The sequence below is a fragment of the Callospermophilus lateralis genome, chromosome 12 (assembly GCF_048772815.1).
Source record: "Callospermophilus lateralis isolate mCalLat2 chromosome 12, mCalLat2.hap1, whole genome shotgun sequence".
NCBI lineage: Eukaryota > Metazoa > Chordata > Mammalia > Rodentia > Sciuridae > Callospermophilus > Callospermophilus lateralis.
The window spans coordinates 87,704,858-87,718,892 of NC_135316.1; positions in this window are offsets into that span (position 1 = coordinate 87,704,858).

Consider the following 14,035-nt stretch of genomic DNA (forward strand, 5'->3'; position numbering starts at 1 on the left):
AAGTGGAACTGTAACTACGGTACTTAGCTCAGGGTGCAATGTGATAGGATGTCAAAGAAGAATGCCATCCGGGCTTACTGGAATGAAGCGGGATTTACTAGCTATTCTTTCCCAGGATCAAAAATTGACAATTGGTTGGCCTAAATGAAATTGTTGCAATTTGGACAGGGTTGTGGGAATAAGAAAGAAGACTTAAAAAGCACCAAGTTTAAGCACATTAGTGTTTTGGCTTTGGGCCACCATACTGTCTATGAAAAGTAAAGCTAAAAGCAAATTAATTCAGTACTAAAATCTTTATAAAAACTGGAATTATATAATCTTGGAATTAGAGAGCATGTGTTCTGACCTCTTTCCAAAAGCAAGTCTTCTCAGAAGAACATCTCTGAAGGAAGACTTTCCAGGAATTTTCCGGAACACTTTGAATAAAGAGGTTCTGATGACTTTTCAGAACACCTTTATTCATTCTTGAACTCCTGGTTTCAGCATTTCTTAAACTGTGGGGGTAGGATTCACAGATATTTTCTTGGTAAGAGTTCTAGCTAACTTTTATTAATGGCAGATTGGTTTTTCTTTTTTCTTTTTCTTTTCTTTTCTTTTCTTTCTTTTCTTTTTTCTTTTTTTTTTTTTTAGTAGTTGTTAGGTTTACAGAGAAATTGAATGAAAAACATCGAGAATTCCATACACCCCCTTGTCTCCTTACCCACACTTCCTTTTTTTTTTTTTTTTTTTTACAGGACTGGGGATCAAACACAGGGCCTTACACACACCAGGCAAAAGCTCTACCACTGAGCCACATCCCCAGCCCAACTGCCCCTATTTTTAACATCTTACATTAATTTGTACTTTTATCACAATTGATGAGCCAATGTTAATGCATTTTTATTAACTCAAGTCCACTCTTTCCATCAAGTTTCACTCTGGGTTATAGATTCCTATTGACAAGTATCGTAAGCATTTTGTACCCAAGGACCACCCTAAAATATTTTTCAGTGCTTACTTTCGTTTCTATGAAAGTTGTTCTACTTTAATCGAGATGAATAAGAAAACAACGGAGTTGGACTGAATAGGTAACAGATGATGTCACTTTTAATGAAGGAAAGTGACATCACAGCATGCCTCACAAATGAATCTTGCTCTGTGATTCAGAAAAAGAAACATGTTTGGTTAGGGTTATCACAAATCCTTCAAAGTCCATGCCTGCACAGGACAGATGCCCCTGGTAGCTAATCCACGCTCTGAATGATGGTTTTGTTTAAGCAAAACATCACCCACTAAAATAAGGTTGTTTATTTAAATATTGTCGATGTGATAACTTTGTTATTAATTTATACATTTATAAATGAAGTTTATAAATTTAACTTGTAATTTATATAATAGTAAACATAAGGACTTTGTACCTCATTGTATGTTTGTTCAAATTTTAAAACTTTATAGGAAAATAATTCCTAAACCCTGGAGAACTGCATAATGTTTTTCCTTTATCAGGGGGTCTGCACATGACTCAGATTTAAGAAATGCTGCTCTAAGTGTTAAATAGTTTTTCCCTATTTGGAGTAAAACTGCCTTCCTGTAAATTACACATACTTCTCCCAGCTCTGCCCTCTGAAAGCTTATCCTTCCTCTACACAAGAGCCCTCTAAGTGTTAAATGTAGTAACTGCTCAATCAGAAGCCTTCTCTTTTGTATTTTAAAGGGCTGCAGCAGATAAATATAGACTGGATGTATGTGTGACTCCTGCAGTGGGTAGGGATCTGGTTACAACTCTATCTTCTTCTCTTTTCCAGTGATTGTCACACACCAGAGTATTAACATTTATTTCTGATGTACCGGCTGCTCTAGTTTGGATCTGAAATGTGCTCGTAAGGCCCATGTGTTGACAGCTTGCTCCCACCTTGGTGCTGTTGGAAGGTGGTGGAAACTTCAGGAGATGGGCCCAGTGGGAGAAAGTTAGATTGTTGTGGGTGTGCCCTTGAAGGGGATGTTAGGACTCTGACCTGTTGCTCTCCTCCCAAACTCCATGAAGGGATCAGCCCTGTTGCACAGTGCTGCCGCAGGCCCCAATCAACAAGGTCAAGTGACCAACTTCTGAAACCATGAGCCAAAATAAACCTTTCCTCCTTACAAGTTGTTTACCTCAGGTACTATGTCACAGTGATGGAAAGTTGACTAATACACCTGCCCTCCCAAAAATGTAAATGGAGTCAGTCTGGCCCTGAACAGTTCTTAGTGAATTCACATCAACTCTTCAGAGTTCTTTTTGGATTTCTTTCCTGAATGCTCACAGTCTTGTCCAAAGCGGGTTTAATGGAAGAGCTTACAGTTTCTGTAATACAGCCTGCTCCCGTTTGGAAACTGGAACCTTGTGACCAGTGTTCTGATAACTCTGCCATTCCAAAAGATTTATCAAGGAGAACCGAGTGTGGCTTCTCATGTGACTGTTCCAAGTGTCAGTTATAATTACCTGGGTCTTCAAGCAGGGCTTTCTGGAGACAACTGCAAGTTAAGGAGTTACTCTACCTTCCTCTCACTGTCTGACTGCAGCCATGTATATCCTTCTACATGAAAGGGCTCACCTCCAGTGTCCTCCACTGTGGCCCTAAGAGGGTCTGGTGGGACCCCAAAGAGACTCGTGAAGTTACCAGCTCCCGTTAGCAGATTCAGAAGCTGAGCTAAGATGGGCTGGTCCTCTGCAAGCCTGTACCTATTAATTCCTGGGCTTGATGCAGGAAAAACACTTGGTCTTCCAGAAAGCCAGGCAGAGGGGCACCGGTAAGTGAAATGGAATAGCCGATGATGGATGAAATGTGGAGAAGGTAACCTGGGGTGGGGAGGAGGTAGCTTATGCAGGCTGAGGATACCGGGACTCTGAGAAGATTGACACTGGGTATATCAAGTCTGTACCCGAGGGGGATTGTGTTCAAAACCAAGTGGATTCTCATGGACAACATCCACAGGCTGAAGGCTGGCAAGTCCCACAGGAAGCCCTGGCCAACCAGGATGAGGCCTGTGGATTTAAGAGCCAGGAAGCACACGTCCAGGCAAGAAGGTGGAGGTCACGAGACTTTCTCCAAGGAGAAAAAGGCCAAAAAATAAAGCTCCCCTTCTTGTGCCTGGACACAGTGGCCTTGGTGATTGTGTCAGGCAACCACTGAGATGAAGGAAGCCTTGACCTGCTAAAACAAAGCAAAACAAAGAGTGGTTGCCTAGAGCTACTGACGCTCCTATTGAGGGCCAGCCACTCGGAGACTCCAGGTAGGTGGTGGCCATAGGTCCCGCAGAATTGGGGGAGGTATTAGCTGGTTGCTAAGACAGAAAATAAGGCGCCTATGTCAAAAGAACCCATATTTATAACCTGAAAGGTCACAGGGGATCTTATGCCCAGAAGTGAAAGCCAAAGACAAAAGAAGAAATGGAAGTCCAGTGACCTGGAGAGGAGAGAACAGGCTGGGATGAAGTCGAAAAAAGTTCCTTCCAGTAGGAAGTTGAGAACTGAGCTTGTAGAGGGGAATCTGTCCTGGAGACCCATTTATACTGGGTGTCGTGTGTGTGTGTGTGTGTGTGTGTGTGTGTGTGTGTGTGTGTGTGTCTGTGTACATGTGCGCCTGTGTGACCCAGAGTGGGAGGCAATGTCCCACACAGGCCAAACCTACACAATCTAACCCTAGATGGGCAGGACAAAGGGAATTAAACATTCTTACCCACTATCTTTTCAAGAGCATGATTTTGACTTGTGTTTATAATTAATCATGAGACGCTTTAGAGGAGACTACAGGTTTTGATGCTTCAGAATCAGGCTGTCACTCCTGTAAGTCCTTGGGTGATGAGGAAGGCAATAGGGGAAGCCAGAGTCTCCCAAACAGTCTGGCAATTCAGGGATGATGCTGGGTATGCTCCCGATGACACAAAGATGCGCCCATGACACAGAACATGAATTTTGGAGCCCGTCAAGCTTGGATAAGAGTCTTTGCTCCAATATTTACTAGCCTTGTGACCTTCAGAAAGTCACTTGACTTCTCTGTTTCATGGTTTCTTCCTCAGTAAAATAGGAGGATAATTGTACCCATAGCTCATGGGATGGTTATAGAAATTAAATGACTTAATATAAAGTACTTAAAGATTTTTTTTGTAAGAATTCTTGAATTTTAAAGAGTCCATCCATAACTTAACTACAGAGGAGGCTGGGAATGGGAATATGTGGCAAAGAAGAATGGAATTAGTGCAAGTGACTGGAATGAATCACATTATCTCTGGGGTTTTCTCAGGACTGATTACTTGGGAGCAGGGACTCTCCAGTAGACACCTACATAAAATTTGTGCCAGCAACGAAGAAAAGGGTGGGTGGGAATGGCTAGAAGAGAAACTGCAGATTATCTAACATTCATCTTGACTTGTAGGCGCAGCCCAGAAATGCACTGAGGCCTCCTCAAGCTGAGATAGCTGTTTAATGGCCAATCACAGCAAAATCCAGGGCTCTTATTTCAGCGTGAATTTTGGCACAAAATGATTTGATAGCTACTGTCTTAGTCCGTTTTCTGTTACTGTAACAGAATCCCTGGAACTGGATAATTTATAAAAGAATCAGGTTCATTTGGCTAATGGTTCTGGAGGCTAGGAAGTAAAAGATCAGGTAGCTACATCTCAAGAGAACCTGGTCAGTCAGCTCATTGCAGAAAATGAGACTCAGAGGAAGAGAAAAAAAAAGGGGCTAAACTGAGTAAATAGCTAACTCATTCCCATGAGAAAGGTATGTAAAAATGTGGATGTGTAACCGATGTGATTCTGCAATCTGTATTTGGGGTAAAAATGGGAGTTCATAACCCACTTGAATCTAATGTATGAAATATGATATGTCAAGAGCTTTGTAATGTTTTGAACAACCAATAAATAAATAAATAAATAAATAAATAAATAAAAGGCATTAATCCATTCACAACACCTCCTGCTAGGCCCCACCTCCCAATACTGCCACAACATTAAATTTCATGAGTTTCAGAGGCGATAAACAAACTATAGCAGCTATCTATATGCTTCTTGACTATAAAGGCCCTGGGTACAAAGTTTTGTTATACAAAATGTATAGACCTTATAAATCCTGAAGAACAAAGTACTACATAATCTATTGCATGATCACATACTGGCAATTAAAGTGTCACCCTAAATAACAGCATATATTGTATGGGTTACTTGCTTATGACTTTCAGTGTTCATAATTCTCACTCACCTACAGTATTCCACTTGACTGATCAGATTAGAGAACTTGCAAAATTTTCAAGAGCACATAGCTTTGCAGCTCTTCCTTTTAAAGTTTGGATGAAAATAAGCTAGCCCTTTATTGCCAAAGCACCCATTCCATTTTGAAACCACCTAAATAGCCAATATTAAAGGGTTAGTTAAATTATGATTCCATTATGAAATATTATGCAGAAATTAATCTCATAAGTGTAAAGAGTGTGTGGCAACCAGGAAGTGTTTGTGTTGTAATTAATGTTAAGTGAACAAAGCAGGATAGCAGACACTCTGGGTCCGCCCATGTCACTTAGGGCTCTCAGTGTGTTCCAACCACCCCCAACTGTGGACACCCACGTAGCTGAGGAATTAACTCCCCCTTCTTTGCCCCCAGCAGACCTCAAACAATGACCATGGGGAGTTGACACATAAATACCCTAGCATCACTCTTAGAATAGGATAATTTTGAGGTGCAGGTTTTTGCAATATGTATGTCCCTCTATTTCCTTGGGGATTAAACTTTTATCATGCAATAAGTACTTTCTTTAATGGTTGCTTTCCCTCCCTGCATTTTTGGTTTCCCCAGAACCCAAATAGGGTTATCTGTGCTTCCTTAATAAACTGTCTTCTCAGGAGTCTTTTTCTCAGGGTCTGCTTCTGGGAAAAATCCAAGTTATGACATGCTGAGTAGGAAATGGAGACCATATAGATGATGTGTGTGGACATGGGCTCAGAAGGAGCCCACATCATGGTGGGAGTTCAATGAGCATGACAAGCATACAAAATATTTGTCTGCTCTACTTCCTGAACCTCCCGTCAAGTTGTTACCTAGTTTTAAAATGTTTTTGTTAGATATTTTTTTAAAAATCTGTGTATCCCAAATCCACATGCACAGAAAGCTAGAAACAGAAGTGAGAAATAGTTTTTGGACAAATGGGCTGTCCCCTAGAATGGTCTGTCACAAGGAAGAGAGGGGTTAGAAATAAGGGACAGTGAAGTTCCTAGAGCCAGACAGGGCCACATAACCTCATAGAAACTAGACTTCAATCTGGTCCACAGCTAAAATCCATATATATTCAAATTTTATGTTTTTAAGTGTTCTAAGATACAAAATGCCTATTTTTTTAAAAAAGCACAAACTATATATACAAATGCATGATGTGTTCATTCCCCTTCTCCCCCTAAGTCCCAAATACCTAAGCATTTTCTTTGAAAAATTTCTTTACACATAAGTAAATTGATTTGTTCTAAAATCATGATTTATAGTTTATATGATCAGAGGTGCCTTTGTGTGCTGACCTGTTTTCCACATAAAATCTATTTTTAACCTGAGGAAACAGGTTTAGTTATCTTGTTTCTAGGAACATTATAGCAGGCTATAGAAGGTAACATATCACTGTGTTGTTCCATCCTTTCTTCCTTAGAACTTTTGATTTAAAAGAAAAGTACATACACACACAGTTAATCCCATTGCAAAGAGATTGAAAAACAAAACCTAGAGCAAGACAGATTGTACATGTAAAACCAAACTATTTGAGCATATGGTCAGAGATAAAATATTGTACCCACAATGTTGTTTTTTGAAATGAGAAGGAGTGGATAGTTATGCATCCAAGAGGATCAGTGATTTTATTTGAAAGGCTAATTAACCCAACATACAAGTTTTTCTTCCTGGTAGGCGAGAGTGGATGGAGTAACTTTCTACCAGCAAAATGAGCAAGAAAAATGTGCTCCTTTCCTTCTACCATATTTTTCTCATAGGAAGACTGATACAGGCTGTTTAATATAGTGACGAGAAAGCCCATGTTTTAGACCTACAGTGATCTGGACTCTAGTCCTTTGGTCAAGCACTTATTGGCTAGGAGATATTGGGTTGAGTTACTTAACTTCCCTGGGTCTTTCTTTCTCTGTAAAATGGACAATATGCCCAAGAAAAGAAGACTTTCATAATATCAAAAAATGGAAACCAGCAAAAATGCCCATCAGCAGACAGTATGGAAAAATTACAGAACAGAGAAAATGAATGAATTCCAGTGACATGTGGCAACATTGATAAATCTAAGAAATATGATGATGAGTAAATAAATAAGGTTCAAAATAAAACTAAGAAATAGGCATTTAGGTATGTATTATAAAAATAAGGAAATACAAAATTCTAGATAATGTTGCAGGTGGGAAGAGCATGAAAATGGGATGGGAGGGGCATAGAGGAGGTTAAAGATTATTTGTGGTTTAGTTCTTGGATTGAGCCATTAGTTAGTTATCCAAAATATGGGTAAATAGGTAAAAGATAAATGAAAGAAGGCCATGTTTGGAACAATGCCCTGAACCAAGAACCATGGTTATTGCAGTGCTGGTGCATCTGAAGGGGAGGGAGATGAAATAGTAAATATAGTACCCACCACATGGAGTTGATAGAAAAATTATATGAGAAATACACATCGAGTACTTAACATAATGCTTGACAGTGCATTGTTAATAGACGTGATCTCATTTGCTCTCAATTTAATAGACATTATCTCAATGGCTGCTTTGCAAGACAATAGGTTTCAGACTATTTCAAACTTATGAAAATGTCTTCTTTATTTAGCATGTATCAGTTTCTTCAAAGCAAGTTAAATTATAAAGTTGTGCTTTCGGCTCAGTTCTGTACATATTACAGATGACTAACACAGATCCCTGAATTCAACCATTCTTTGAAAGTCTACAATGTGTCAGATATTGCAATGAGTTCTTGAGACCTTGGTGAGTATACAGAGCTTGTGTTTGCCATTGAGGAGTACACGGGATGGTGAAGGAGTAACCAACAATGACAGTCGTGTGACCTAATGACAGGACTCATTCTGATAAATGCATTAAGCCATTTTGTCATTGTGAGAACATCATAGATGTCGATGTACTTACACAAACTAAGACAGTTATGGCATTACTAGGTGATGTAGTCTTAGGGCACTTAGTCCTATTTGCACTCCATCATTGACTGAAACATTTCAGTACAGCACAACATTAGAGTAACAAAGGAAAGGAACACCATGAAGATGGGACCTGGAGTCACTGATCCACAGAGGAGCAGCACAGAGAGGTGGGGTAGAGAAGGGGGTGGCATAGATGGCCCTGGTTGTTAAAGGGCCACAGTCCTAGCTCCACATCTTTGGGCAAGCGACGAGCTCAGGGCTGTGAGGCAGAACAAACAAGTTGGCATGAATCAAGCATTGGAGCGTACCTGGCATATTAAGCTGGTATAACAAATGAAACAAGTTTGCACATTCTAAGAGGCTGGCCCCCACTTCCATTTTTATCTACTACACACAAACACCTCTTATCTGTAAAAATGGGTTGATATTTTCCCCTCCTCTGGAGTTGAGAAGCATTGAATGAAGACTGTGTGTTAAGTGCAAAGCACAACACGACATCCACAAGGTCATTATTATTAACTGTTCCCTTCACAACAATCTCAGAGAATGATTAGCTAGTCTTTTATAGTCAATTCAAGGAAATGGTGCTGGGTGCCCTTTCTGCATAGCAGCCCCATCGCAGGAGGATGGTGCAGAAATAGTAGAAGCCTCCACCTTCACTCCCTCATCCCCAGACTCCAGCAGGAGCCCTTAACACCACAGATCATGGACTCCTTTCCAACTCCCAGGGCCTGACCAGTGACAGGGCACTTCAAGACTCATTTGGGGGTGTTTTTGATGGGGAGAGCCACAGATGGACTCCCTGCAGCCAAAGGTCACAAAGGTCTCAACTACCATCCCTTCTCTGCCCACCTCCACTCCCACCTATGAAAGACCAGTAAGGAAAATGTGGGTGAATTGGTCCACAAAGTTGAAAAATATCTCCATAATGTAAGAACAGCAATACCCTGAGTATAAATGACAGGTGTGATGAGCATATAAGCCCCAAATTAACCTATCCAACAAAATTGTTAGAGACATTTGGCTGTAATCACTGAGACACTTTTCATTCAATAGATGCTCCTTAGCATTGTGGTGCTTTATCTAGACCCTGTATAAAGAGGTATTTGCTGTCGCTTATCACATAATCAGTGTATGAGATTACTCATAATAAGCTTTTAAGTGCATTTCTCTGCTTATGTGCTACGCACTATGTGTAGTTGATTGGCTGGGGGGAGGGGGAGCATTAGCATATGGAAGATGAATACTTAACCACCACAGGATGGGGATCTGACTTCTTAATTCAATACCAAAATAGGACCCTATTCTTGGCTCCGAAGCTGAAAGGAGTTTGGCTAGGAATGTAACCTCAAACAAGGGAAGAACATGTTGAATCTGCTTCTTCTCCATTACTGTGAAAAAAGTGTTGATAAGTTGTACAAATGGTAGGCGTTTTTTTATAAGCACCCTTTGCATAAAAGGCAAAGCAAATGTTTGTTGAGTGAGGAGTGATTGAAGTTTAATCCTCTAGCTCCAGAAATGCCCAGCACATCCCAGCTACTTGAGAGCTATCAGGCCAGTGACTCCAGGTGTCCCACCTCCACCCCCAAGTTACCCAGCCCCAGGACCTACAAAGGACAGGAAATTGCCTTTGCCATTAGCCCCACTCTGCCCCGCCTTGACTTTGATGTAAAATAAAATAAAATAAAAGATTCGCCTTCCCTCCACATCCCCGAATATCATGTTCCCACTCAGCACACACACAAGCTTTGTAAGATTTGGAATTATCCAGCCCTTTAATTAAACCTGCGCTGTCATATTAAACTTGATTCATCTTACCGTGCTCTTGATGTAATGTCTCTTGTCTGCACAAGCAAGTGGAGCAGAGCAGGCAGAGCTGCGCGGTGGGAAGTGCTTGGTGGTGAGGCTGGTGAGGCAGGGGAGGGAGGCTGGTGCTTCACCCTCAGCGACAACCTCCCTCCTCCCTAGGGCCTGACCATTAAAGTGGCAGGTCCCATCAAGATCACCTCTAAAGCTGCTGCCAAAGGACCCAATACACATGTCACCCGTGTCTATGGCTGTTAGCTGGGTGCCTCATTTGTAGAGAGGAGAGGAATTCCACAGACTTGGCCATGATGGCGGCTCAGCTCACAGGCCCTGCCTCCTGTTTCTTCTCCAAAGGGAGACTGTGGGTCATGCTGGTGCAACTAACTCAGTCACTTCTAGATTCAACTTTTGTTTTAGAGAAGCCACAGCCACTTCTACACATCCCGAGCTGGGGAAGAGCACTGGGGAAGTCCAGTGCCCCCTCAGCATGGTACTCAAATGCTGGGCTCCACCGTGGTGCCCAGGGCTTTTCACTGGGAGTACTCACCCTGTGCTTAGGGACAAACCCTGAATGTGAGCATCTCATGACAGCCTCCAAACTTATCAGGGATCTCTATCCGTGTATTCTTTGGTAAAACAGACTGTACCCTTCTTAGGGGCCCATCAGCATCTGGACCCCAGCCCCATTCCCTCCAGTTCCATGTTCAACTCAGCTGAGCTACAAAACAGCTCTTATGTTAGCTTGAATCACCTCCTGCCTGATTTATTTGTGGTGTAATTTATTTATGATATAACATAAGCCAAGAGGAGAAGAAGCCCCTGGGAATATAAGGAATAGGCCTCATTCATTCTTACAGGAAATTTAAAAAAAAAATTTTAATTGACACATTATGATTAAACCTATTCATGGGTACAATATGATATTTAGACACATACATACAATGTGATCAAATCAAGGTAATTAGTATATTCATTACCTCAAAAAGAAAGATGAACTTATAGATGGTATACACAAATATGCAAAGAAATAGAATAATAATGATGAAATATGTAAGCTTGAAGATTACAAATGAGACAATGGGTAGAATTAATCTGGGTTGCAATCTGAAGAGAGGGAGGGAGGAGAGAATAGAGATTCACTTGAACAATGGAAGAGAAAGGCATCCCAGGTCTTGGAGGTGATTCAGATGAGTGTCCATGGATCGGAAGTTGACTGTGAGGCTCAGTGGATGGGGGGGCACAGGGCAAGTGGAGGCAGGGAATACTATCAATCAGAACCAAGTTGCCCAAAGAGAGTGTAGGCGAACACGGAGGCTGTGGATAAGCAGCTGGAGAAATACCAGAGTGGGACAGTGTTGACTTCGGTTAGGGAGTTGCCCAGAGAAATAGAATAACATGGGAGTTGGAGAAATGGCCACAGAGAGTTAAAGACCACTCGCTCCACAGTAGGGATTGGGGAAGGGTATGAAGCTGCTGCAGTTGCAAAGCCACCAGGGCCTGGCCTTGGGATTTTAGATGGGATTCTGGGGAAGGAGAGGGATGGCAGGCTGTGGGGACTGTAGCTGCTGTCCTTGGCAACTGGTGGCACGCAATAAAACTGGAGAGGCATACAGATGACCAAGGCCTCAGACTTGCGGAAGTGATAGGACACTGGCTCAGCTCACCAGGACAGGGAAGTTGGGCAACAGGGAAGGCTGGGCAAGGGAAGGGTGGGGAGCATGAGGTCTCAGGGCTACTTATATTCAGTGGGCGATGTCCCAGAGCCTTTGGTACGTGACTTACAGAAGAGGAAAGGCCAGGGTGTGCACAGGGGTAGGAGGGTGGTGGGAGGTGGGAGGCAGTCATGGGCTGGGTGAGGTCAGCGGAGGAGTAAGGAGTAGTTCTCCCTCCAAAAACAAAACAAAACAAAAACAAAAAAAAAAATAGCACCACACTCAAAAATGAGAAATCAGCCAAAGACCTCGTCATCTCTGAACTTCCATCTCTGAGCTTGGAATGGTAAGGACAGGGACCAGACACCACTGTCTCATTTCACTTTCATTTGGTGTAAAATGTGACATTTGCGTAAGCATTGACAAGGTGGCACGGTTTACTCACCAACTTGGATGAAAATCCTAGATCTGTAAGGAAAATGGGCACCTTATTTAGCCTTAAAAAGGAAGGAAATTCTGACACGTGCTCTGATATGGACGGACTTTGAAGACATTGTGCAAGTGAAATAAACCAGGCACAGTAGGACAAATACTTTATGATTCACTTCTGTGAGGGACTTAGAGCGGTCGAAATCAGAGACAGAAGGTAGAACGGTGTTTTCCGGAGCTGGGGGCGAAAGGAAGAGTTGTTGTTATAATGGATACAGAGTTTCAGTTTGAGATGATGAAAATTTTCTGAGGATTGTTGCACAATGATGAGCAGACAGCTGACACTACGGGACACTACAAAGTGGTTAAGATGGGAATTTTCATGTTATATGTATTTTTATTTCAATTTTTAAAATATCCAAGATCTGGTCTTAGGGACCACATATCTTACACTTGCACAGGTTGACTAATTTCTTAAGAGTTTCAGTTTCCCATTTGTATGACGGGCATAGGATACCTGCTCAGAGATATTCTGAGGTTTAAAAGGTAGTGTCTGTGTGAAGCTCCTAACATACCACCTAGTACATAAGGGGTATTCAGTTTTAGTTAGATTAAATCTACTCAGTTGAGTTCCCAAATCATCAAAATTTGACTGGTTTTCTTTTAATGACCCAGACCTCTCTGGGTTCTTACCACTGTATCTTAGTGCAGCCCACACAATACCAAGGACAAAATGATTCACAGGAACAACTTTGAGCTGATACCCCCAAAGGATTTGTAATAGGGCTCCATGAGATGCGCCCCCAGCCTTCCTGGTTTTGATGGGAGGAAGGCCCCAAATAAAGAAGTCACCCTTCTTGTCAAAAGACATTAAATATAATCCCTCTGACCACACAATTTAGGAAGACGTCGAATGCAACTGGTCAGAACGCTGGGTTCTCAGATGTGCAGGGCCTCAAAATCAATGAAATACCCTTTGCAAAGAAGAAGACATCACGAGCATCAGGCATTTTGGTGATTCTGTGGAAAGGAAGAACAAACTTCCTTAGGAATAAGATTGCTAAATATTTAGTGCTTAAAATGAAACTGGAACAGGTCCCAGAGGCAGGCCTTACTGGAAATATCCTACAAACTCCATGGCGGAACACACTTCTGAGAATTACCTGAATTCGGACACCCAGGATGTAAATTCATACCAAACAGAACAGAGCACATTCCCCTAACTGTCCCCTTGGCAAAGTTATTTTATTTTTTTTTAAATTCCTTACAGAGAAGAATGTGGAAGCTAATGTCAAAATGCCTCTCAGGATCACCTGTCGTTTTACATAAAGATCATAGTTAACTGGAAGTAACTGGATTGTATTATTTCATAGCATGGGTTCAAACACTCTAGGTACTTCCTTTTGTTATCTTCAGAAAGTCCTGGGCTAAGGACAGCCTCCAGCTATTATTAGAGTGAGATACCTGCGCAGGGTGGACCCATTCTGACTAGTGCAGTTCAAATTCTGGTGCCCAGAGTTTCCAGGTAAGCAGCAACCCTCATACAAAGTTGCCTGGGTGTGCAGCATGTGTAACAATAGTGCACCACACCCAGAAAGACAATATGCCAAAATACTAAGACATCCTACCCAGCCACTGTGTCACGTAGAACACGCATGGCCCGGCACAAGCTAGTCCCTCTTTAGGTGTCAGGTCCCTTGATGGGGTCCGTTGTAGGCTCACTGGATACTTGCATATTGCTCTCAACTTTCTTGGGCTGTGTTCTTCGGCTATCTCGTGGTCCTTCCTTGCCTTGGATGAAAACTTGGCAGTAAAGATGGAGTAAGGGGCTTTGGCATCAGGCAGAACTGAGCCGGAATTCCATTTCTACTCCTTTTGCAAGCTCAGTCTTTCTGAGCCTCAGAACACTGCATCCATGAAGGATCCAACAAACAACTTCAAACTAAATGAAAGAAGAGACCACAAGGGACAGGGACTGCTCCCTAAATGCTAGTTGCTCCTTCTCCC